We start from the raw sequence: 9,033 nt of genomic DNA on the forward strand, positions 1-9,033 counted from the left end.
CTTATTTGCCTTGTTAGATCATTGTCTAGCCTGCTTTGCTTTTCCTCATTTCCTAACCATTCCCTTTTTATCCTGTCTCATGCTTAGCAATAGCCAAGATGAAACAAGGAACAATTGGGAGAAGGTTGTTATTTCTGTTACTGTACTTCCAAGGAAAAGAATGGGTAGTATAACAGCGAGTGTTAATTTTCTTTAATCCTCAGTGTAGTAAGAAATGGTGTTGGTGGTATTCAGGTATTATGAGGAAACTGGTCGGTGTTGCAAGAAAGAAAGATCTTGTTATCTCACTCAGCTGGAACTTGAACCCAGGTCTCCCATGTGGTAGGCAGGAATGCTGCCACACAGCCAGAAAAAAGGAGATAGTAGAACTTGGTAAAAAGGAAGATTAATCATTCCTGCCTCCTGAGGGAGGTAGTTTTACCTAATAAATGGTGTTGGTCCCTGGGCAGCACTTGAAGAGTTTTTATTGATGTTAGCAGAGTTCATGAATTGCTCTCAAGAATCCCTTTCTAAAGGTAACAACCTAGTAGATTTTATTGATTTTGCACTTACAGAGATGACCAAAGGGTGGCTCCCAACACCCACAATAAATTTTAACAGCACGAACAAAAGCCCTAAGGCAGCAAGAGATTATTAATATTCTCTACAGACTGAATGTTTTTTGTCTCCTACATGGGTACCTGTGCAATTTTTGCTACCTTTCCAAAAAAGGAGACCAGAGATTGAAAAAGGACCTTGGCCTTTGTGAGCCGAGGTGGATTTTTCTTTTGTCTTTAAAATTTGTATCCTAATTGCATATGATATGTGTGTTTTGCTTTTTCTAGTAGACTTAGCACTACCAATAAGACAGTGTTAAATATACTATCAGAATTACAAACTTCTCTTTGTACACTTTAATTTGCTTACAGCAGTCAGGAATACAGACACACTTTCTTGCATGTGAACTCTGCCCGTGAGAAAAATAGAAGTCACTGCAACTCCTGTGTTCCTTTCTCTTGTTGCAGACAGACCAGGCACTATGTTATTCTGAAAGGGCTAATTCTGCAAGGTGGTGAGCACCTATAACTTCTATAAGCTTCACTGGGAGAAATGATGCTTTGTTTTATATAGAGCATTTTATAGAGCCCTAATATTTCCTGTTTGCCAGTGCTCTCAAACTTCTCAAAGGTGCAGTAGTGTACGGACGTGTAATCTGTCCTATCCTTTCTATTTCAGTTCTGTTCTGTGACTTTTTGTTTTAATCTCTTGTTGACTTTCTGCTGACTGACATTTTATCATACTTTTTTAAATGCTTGTGCCCAGTGATGATAGACATGTTCTAGAAAGCAGTATTTTTTCAATAAATAAAGTGGACTGTTCTCCACCAGTATTAGAACTTGAAGAGAGCTTGTATACTGATCATACATCCTTTCTACCCACCTGTGCTTCTGCCTGATCACAGTTATCTTGACCAGTGTATCAGTCACATGGACAACCACTGACCATGTAACAACCTTTGATCACACTGAACAGGTTGGTGAGATCCTGCTGTAGTACTTCAGCTGCCATCATCAAAATGCTCAAGGTTTGGGCAGTTTTCTCCCTTCAGTTCCCAAATCCCTGCCAGTGTCAGGTTTTTAAAGCAAGGTTCATCCTCCTGGCACCTGCCTGCTTCCTTTCACACAGTATTTATTTCACAGTCATCAGCTCTTCCTGCTGAAACAGATCTGTGTATGCTGTTCCCCTTGTTCCAGCTCTTTTGCGTAAGTGCTAGTCATGTGAAAAAGCATTATTGCAGAGATCTGATAGGGTCTCAGTGGCTTCAGTTGAAATGAGCTTATCGTTATAGTGTGGATCTTTCCCTTTCCTTTTCTTTCTGTATTGGCTATCTCTCCCAGCTTCTATGAAGTTATCATTTGCATGTCATGTCTTAACTCCAAATCACAATTTATCTAGGGACTTCGGCAAAATTTAGAGAAATTGAGTTTTAAAATGTTCTTATTAAAAATGACAGGCAACTTTTCTACCTTTTAAATCTTCGCACTTAAAATGATGAGGATGTTAAATTGCATGTTGGCTTTATTTGCTTGGTCATAAAGTGTCATTGTGAGCTGAGTCCTGCCACCTTTACTAAGGTTGAGGCATCCTTACTCCAGGTGTAGCTATACTGAAGTCAATACATTTGATACTACTCTGTGTCAAGGTAACTGTATAAGTTCCTTAGCATTCGGATGTGTGAGGAGCTGAGTGGGGAAGATGAAGTGTTAAGAGTCACATTACTTAATGTGCTTTGGTATTGCAATCATTTCAAAATCTTCACTGCACATTTCAACGGTAGAAAGGTAACAGCTGAAATTTAAATTAGGGGGAGGAGTTAAAGGGACCTCACTTCCAGGCAGCTGTTCCTTTTTAATAATGTCTTTTGCTTAAGAATATTAAGTTCATGTTCCATGATGTGTGATACTGTGTTGCAGTTCCAGTAGGCATGGAGGGAAATTCTGCCCTGCACAGGTAGGGCTTTGACTGACTACATTTACTTTGCAGGCCAGAGCTGCGTCACAGATGAGAGTGTGTATTTTGTGGTTGTAAATTCAGTCTATGATAACCACTGTGAAGCCCACAGAACCTAGGTTTTGGGAGGTAGGGGGTCAGAAGGGAGTCAGAAAACAGATGCTAAACCACAGCAGTTCTCCACCCTGTAAGCATAAACTGCATTCAAATGCAGCCACAGAATCTGATATATAAGTCCCTGCAATTCATGGATTGACATTAGTTTCTTTAATGTTATATGTGTAAGTATTGCCTTCCAATGGTATGTGCATCTATGATGAATGAGATGGGAGGAAGAGCTGCAAAAACCCTGTTGTATCCATGATGACAAAAATGCTAAGGTATGTGGGGAGATTTTTTAGATTGGATTTATACTTTACAAGTTCTGATATTCATAGGACCTGACCCAGAGCTCTTTGATATCAATGAAAAGGCTACCACTGTCTTCCACCAGCTATGAATATTGCCCATACTACAGTGAATTTACCCAAGAGCCTCCCATAGAATCTAAAGCAATGCCTTCAGGGGAGGCACAGACCCTAAAGTCTTTTGTTGACATGTTGTGCTTGTAGTTTCTCTGTGTGTCAAAATTTCAAGCAAAAATGTCCCAATCTGGCCCACTGCCACAACCATGGCTTCTCCCCACTGCCTAGCCGCAGTCCAGGATAACCTCACTGCTGCCCAGCTGCTCTGAAGTGTTCACAAAGCCCCCTCACCACCCAGCCATGCCACGTGCAAAGGCCCCCAGCTGCATGGACCAGATCCAGTGGCTCTGTAAGCCACATTTCGCTGACCGCATAAAAAATACTTAACCTTGTTTATGCCATAACTAGGCAAATAGGTGGGGGGGAGGGGTTTCAGTTTGGCTCTTAAATTAAAACATTGAAAAAGTTTCTGTTCAAATCAAACTGAAAAAAGTTGTTTTGGTTTCTCATAAAAATGAAAAATAAAGACAATATATCCATTTGGGGCATGTTTAACAAAAAAAAGTAATGGACATGATGGACTAGACTGAAGTATCATTCACCAATTAGAAGAGGCCATGGAGTCGGTAGAGAATCACTCTGCCTGAATAAATAGCTATGAATTGAGTATTAGCTATTAAATAACTATTGCATGAAAAGTAGAACAGCTTTAACTCACTGAGAGCTCTCCACTCCAGAATACTTGTAGCTGGATGGCCAGGGCAAATTCCAGCTTGTGGGTTCAAATCTCCTTAGGCAGAGGAGGGAACTAATTATGGGTCTCCCAGGCGTTGGAGGGGGGTAGCATGGCCACCAATATCACCTGTAGGTCATCCTCGGTTTTGTGCACCTACCCCTGAATTTTTTTTCAAGCCAAAGATGTTCGGACAAACAAAACAGCAGCCTTGAGCAAGCAAACTGTTTTTTTTGTTTTGAGAAATAAAGTAAAAACCTAGGCAGAAGGGTAGCAAATTAGCAGTTTATAGCTTAAGTTTCCTACATTGTAGTTCTTTTAATATTTTTTCTGAATCTGTCCCTTGCCTGAATCTAAACCACTCAAATTAATAAATTCTTGATAATGCTTCATCTTCTCTGCTATTTTTAACGAAGTCCATGAAATAAAAGTCTCTCTCTCTCTCTCTGTCTCAGCTCAGTATATTCCCATGTGCCCATGAGAATTGGGATATCAGCTTTATTGGCCTCTTGATTTCAAGACTTGTTGTAAAATATAACTAGGAGTTTGAAAAGTATGTAGTGTTGACCAGCTTAGGTTCATGCTATGGAGAGCCCTTCTTCCTCATTTCACCATCCCTCCATGCACAGGGTACAATGTGGTCATGCCTCTTTTTCCCTCTTAATCTTTCAACTCATCTGTCCACTCTCCAGCACCTTCCAGTTGAAGTGATCTACAGCACCAGTTAGGTGACATAAAAGATTCAAGAACTTGGCAGGCTTCTCATTGCTCTTGAGAAGAGTTCTGAAAAAGCTTAAGCCCTCTATTTCAAGCCTAAGTTACGTTGGCAGTCAGACAAAATATTTGTCTTTTCTCTGTCCCATGTCTCATGGGATGGCTCTGATAGGGAACAGTCCCTAGCCAGCCATCAGCTAAGCAAAGCTCCTCCCTTCAAGCACTTCCCTTACAGCTTGACACTTGTGTTGGGTATCATGGAATAGGGTGGCTTAGCAGCCCGTTATCTCTGCCCTAAATTGTATGTATTTTGTAATAGGAGATTTCACTTTAGCTTCAGTAGAAGCAGAGGTAGGAGCTGAGTGCTTCAAAAATTCACCCCTGTACATAATTTAGCACAATGGTAGTAGCATTTGCAATTTACAGTTATACCCAGGATCAAAGGTAGCTCATAATTATGACTCGTAACTATGAGTTACCATTGATCGTGGGTATAACTGTAAATTGTATCTGACTGGTAGGTTTTGTGGCAATGTAGTAGGGCTACTCATGGCAAGTTAGCTCCAATAAAATACCACTATGTTGTAACCTCCACAGTTAGGTGACTATAAGACTCCTCAAAACCCTAGCCTCCACTGCCTTGTGAGTACTCCTTGGTTGGAGAAAGGATAAGGGACATCACCCTGACAGAAATGTGCTGCCACTGAGCCGTTAGGCAGGCAGCAGCAGTTTTAATCTATTCCTCTCTGGCAAAAGCTACAACCACCAAGGTAATGAACATCTGGACTCTGTCTTGATGATCTAAAGTGGGGGATGGTAGATCTAGGGCAGCCTCCACTCCTTCATACTCTTGCCTAAGTGTACGTACTGAAGGTCTTGGTGTGATGGTCACACAGACCTAGCGCATACATCATGATCCAGAGGACTGATGGTTGCCAAGAAGTAGCATTTGGGCTTGGGGAAAGGAGTAGCTTTATTTCTGGGAGAAAGAAAGTGTGTAGTACTGTCTCAAAAAAATAACCTGGGAGCAATATAAGAAACTGTATTTAGGTCACTTAAGCAATTGTACAAGGCATTGCATCAGTCACAAAATGTATAGATTCTTGCATGGTAGAATGTGGGGTAAAATTTGCATATGTAGCTTTAAAAATAAGGGCCACAGTTCTCCAAGTGGATTTGGAGTGCCTTAGTTTTGAGGTACCCAGTTGTGCAAAGGCTGTGTGCTCAGTACTTCTGAAAGTTATAGCCTTTGAAGGTCTCACTCACTAAGTGAGCACATAAAAACAGGCTCCAAAATGTGTTGTTTTCAGTAGGTAGGCTTCTCCCAAAAATATTACCTCATGGGAAATACTGAGGCAGAAACCTCCTGAAATGTCAAAGTACAGTTTCACCATCTGTGGACTTCACAGATTTTATATAATATATCCTAGATAAGGGATTTAAAAATGTCTTGTGTAATTCCCATTACACACTCTTGAATGGGTAACAGTAAATATATAATCTGACATAGGAAAATCTCCCAAAATTGATTTAGTTAAGTATTAAGTGGAACAATAAAGAGTGACGGCAGAGCATGTGCAACAGGGAAATGCAGACAGAGAAATAGAAATAGCTGGAAATGAAGAGATCTAATCTATGCAAAAAAGCAAGCAATCTTTGTTTCAGCTGGCTATTTTCAAATTTCTCTGACCATCAATTTCTCTATCCATCCTGCTGTATCTATGAGCTATGAGGGTCTATTTTATTAAATTGTGAGGGTTTTTTCTCCTTCCAACTTCCTTGAAGATTCTGGGGATAGCCACTGGCATTCTTTCTCTTGCCGGTGGTAATTTTTGGAATAAAAAAATGCAGGGTCAGAGCCCTGTGCTCCTTCCATTTTCTACCTCCCTGTCTTACAGAAAAGCCATTCTGGGGGCATTAAGACTTTAGAACACTTCGTCACATTTCCTGGCATTATTTCCTTTAAACTGCTAGCTAGAAGTGCAACCTACACCTGTGTTGGAAGGAACAAACTATATTCTTTTGACCAAAATCTTCAGTTTTTATTGACCACCCTATACGTTAGTCATCCTGTCCAGAGCATGCGGTTGTCCTTCTGTATTGATGCTTGCATACCTAGATCCTTGCATGGGAAAAATAAAATTGTAGTTACACAATTGTGGAATACCCTGTTTTCAGCCACTTGGATTTCAAGAAAACCTGCATGTTGTTTAAAAAAAACAACAAAATGCAAGAACTAAGGGTGCTGACAGAAGTGATGCTTTGTTGCATGATCAGCCACTGAAAGCACTCTACAGTTGTACACTAACAGAAGTGCACAGCTGCAGAGTGCTTTAAAAAGTGCTTGACTGTGGAACAGATTAACTCCTGTTACATGAGGGTTCAAATAAAGGTGCTCCAAAGTGGAGGACCTTCATTAACATCTGTCAGTGTGTGTTGGGAGCAGGGCTGGGCTGATATATCCCATCCCCATCCTCAGCGCTGTCTTCTGTTTAGGGGTTGCCCAGCCTGTGCTGGAGGATGGGGTGGGTGGATTGGTGCCCTCTTGAGGAGGGGGCTCCAATTCATCTGACCCCCTGCTGCCCAGCACAGCCTGAGCAAACCCCAAAAGGGAGCTCTCTCCCTTGCCTTTTCCCCCCTCACATCCTGAGGTAGCACTGGAGCTGGGAGAGGGGGTGGGGGAGAGCTAGGGGAAGAGGCTGCACACACACAGCCTCTCCTGCCTGATCGGCTCCAAAGTGGAACTCCATCCTTCACTCTCCTGATCCAACAGTGAACGTTTGTTGGGTGAAGAGGCCTTGCAGAAAGCGCCATGAGTTAGACTGGGAAGCTGCAGGTCTGTCAGTACCCTGACAGTAATGCAGTGTTAAGAATGGAGGATCAAACACTCCAAACATCTGCATGGTGATTTTGAGCATGCAGACAATTAGTCTTCTGAATCAACTAAAGAAGTCATGGTTGCCATGAGAAATAGAATGGTTTCAGGTGGATTCTGGCTCAGCTACATTCTGGAGCCAGTGTTAAGGATTGGATTTGGGGCAAGGTAGTGGAAATTTATTTCTTTGTCATAGAGCAATCGCTGTCTGCTGTGATTCAAGGCCAGAATTTCACCTTTTCTGGGATGAATCATTTGCTTTGTTGTTCTGCCCTGGGAGGCTGATGGAACCTGAGTTTCCAAGCAGCTTTGAAGACATATACTCAGTTAACAGATCACTATCAGTACATCAGTATGACTGTACAGGAATATTTCTTTCGCTACCACTGCAGTGACCTCTGAGCACCCTCTTCACTGGATTTGCCCTCACAGTTCACCAGGATGTATAACTGGGGTGGCTGGGCATGCCTAGATCAGAAGTCTTGCATTGAATCTGATGGCTTTGCAGCATACAATATTTTTCAAGTTGTAAAAAGTGGCTATGAGGGTGGTAAAAAGATGCTTTCTCTTCTCCAGTTTGTTTAAGTGTCACACAGTGGGCCTGTTCCTGATGGTTGACAGCTGAATGAGTCCCTGCTGTCTCAAGTGGCTTGCACTGAGTTGAGGTTGTCTGGTGTGCTAAGAATTTTCATGTTCCTCTGAAGAAAAGGGAGAAAAGGCAGAGGGGTAGCTCTCTAAGTGAGTAGTACATCTGTCTGGAGCAGTACATCTCTCTGGAGGCTGACACTGGCTCCAGAGATAAGCACCTTGAAACCCTCTGGGTCAAGCTTTGGGTGTGGGGGGCATGAGGTGAGAGAAATCTAACTGTGGGCATTTACTACAGGCCACCGAACCAAGGAGAGGAGCTTGATCTGGAGTTCTCTTAAGAACTGGCAGAGACTGTGCATGCAAGGGACTTGGTTGTCATGGGCAACTTCAATTACCCAGACATAGATTGGGAGGAACACTCGGCTAGGTCATGTAGCTTCTTAACTGTAATTGAGGAGCTCCTTCTGACCCAGGAAGTGCAAGGGTCAACCAGAGGTACTGCTCTCCTAGACTTGAGTCTTGGCCAGAGGAGATGATCTGGTGTGCGACCTTGAGCTCATCAGGTTCACTGTCCAATGCAAGATTGACATATCAACCAGCAAGCTCGAAGTCCTGGACTTCAGAAATGCTGACTTCAACAGGCTCAGGGCATTAGTAGGGGAGGCGATGTGGGACCAGGGACAGAAGGCAAATGGTGTGCACGAAGAGCGGTCATTCCTTAAGGACACAGTCCTTGAAGCACAAAAGAAAACCATTCCCATGAAGAGGAAAGGTAGCAGAAGGGCTGGCAAGCCCTCCTGGCTCAATAGGGACATTACAGTCCTCTTGAAAAAGAAAAAAAAAGTGTACACAGTGGAAGCTAGGGACAGTCCTCAAGGAGGACTATACAACAGTGGTCCACATTTGTAGGGAAATGGTTAGGAAAGCTAAGGTGGCAACTGAGTTTAAGTTAGCCAAGGGAGTCAAAGATAATAAGTCCTTCTTTAGGTTTGTAGGGAGCAGAAGGAAAACAAATGGAGGCGTGGGGCCCCTGCTTAGCACCTTGGGACAGCTGGTAACGGACACTCAGGAAAAAACTGAACTCCTGAATGCCCACTTTGCTTCAGTATTTTACCAGACCAAGGGGAAAGACAAGCGAGATAAAGATTGCAGGGGGCATGGGGGAATGA

The sequence above is a fragment of the Gavialis gangeticus genome, unplaced genomic scaffold (assembly GCF_001723915.1).
Source record: "Gavialis gangeticus isolate Ggan-Ray unplaced genomic scaffold, GavGan_comp1, whole genome shotgun sequence".
In the NCBI taxonomy this organism is placed as follows: Eukaryota; Metazoa; Chordata; order Crocodylia; family Gavialidae; genus Gavialis; species Gavialis gangeticus.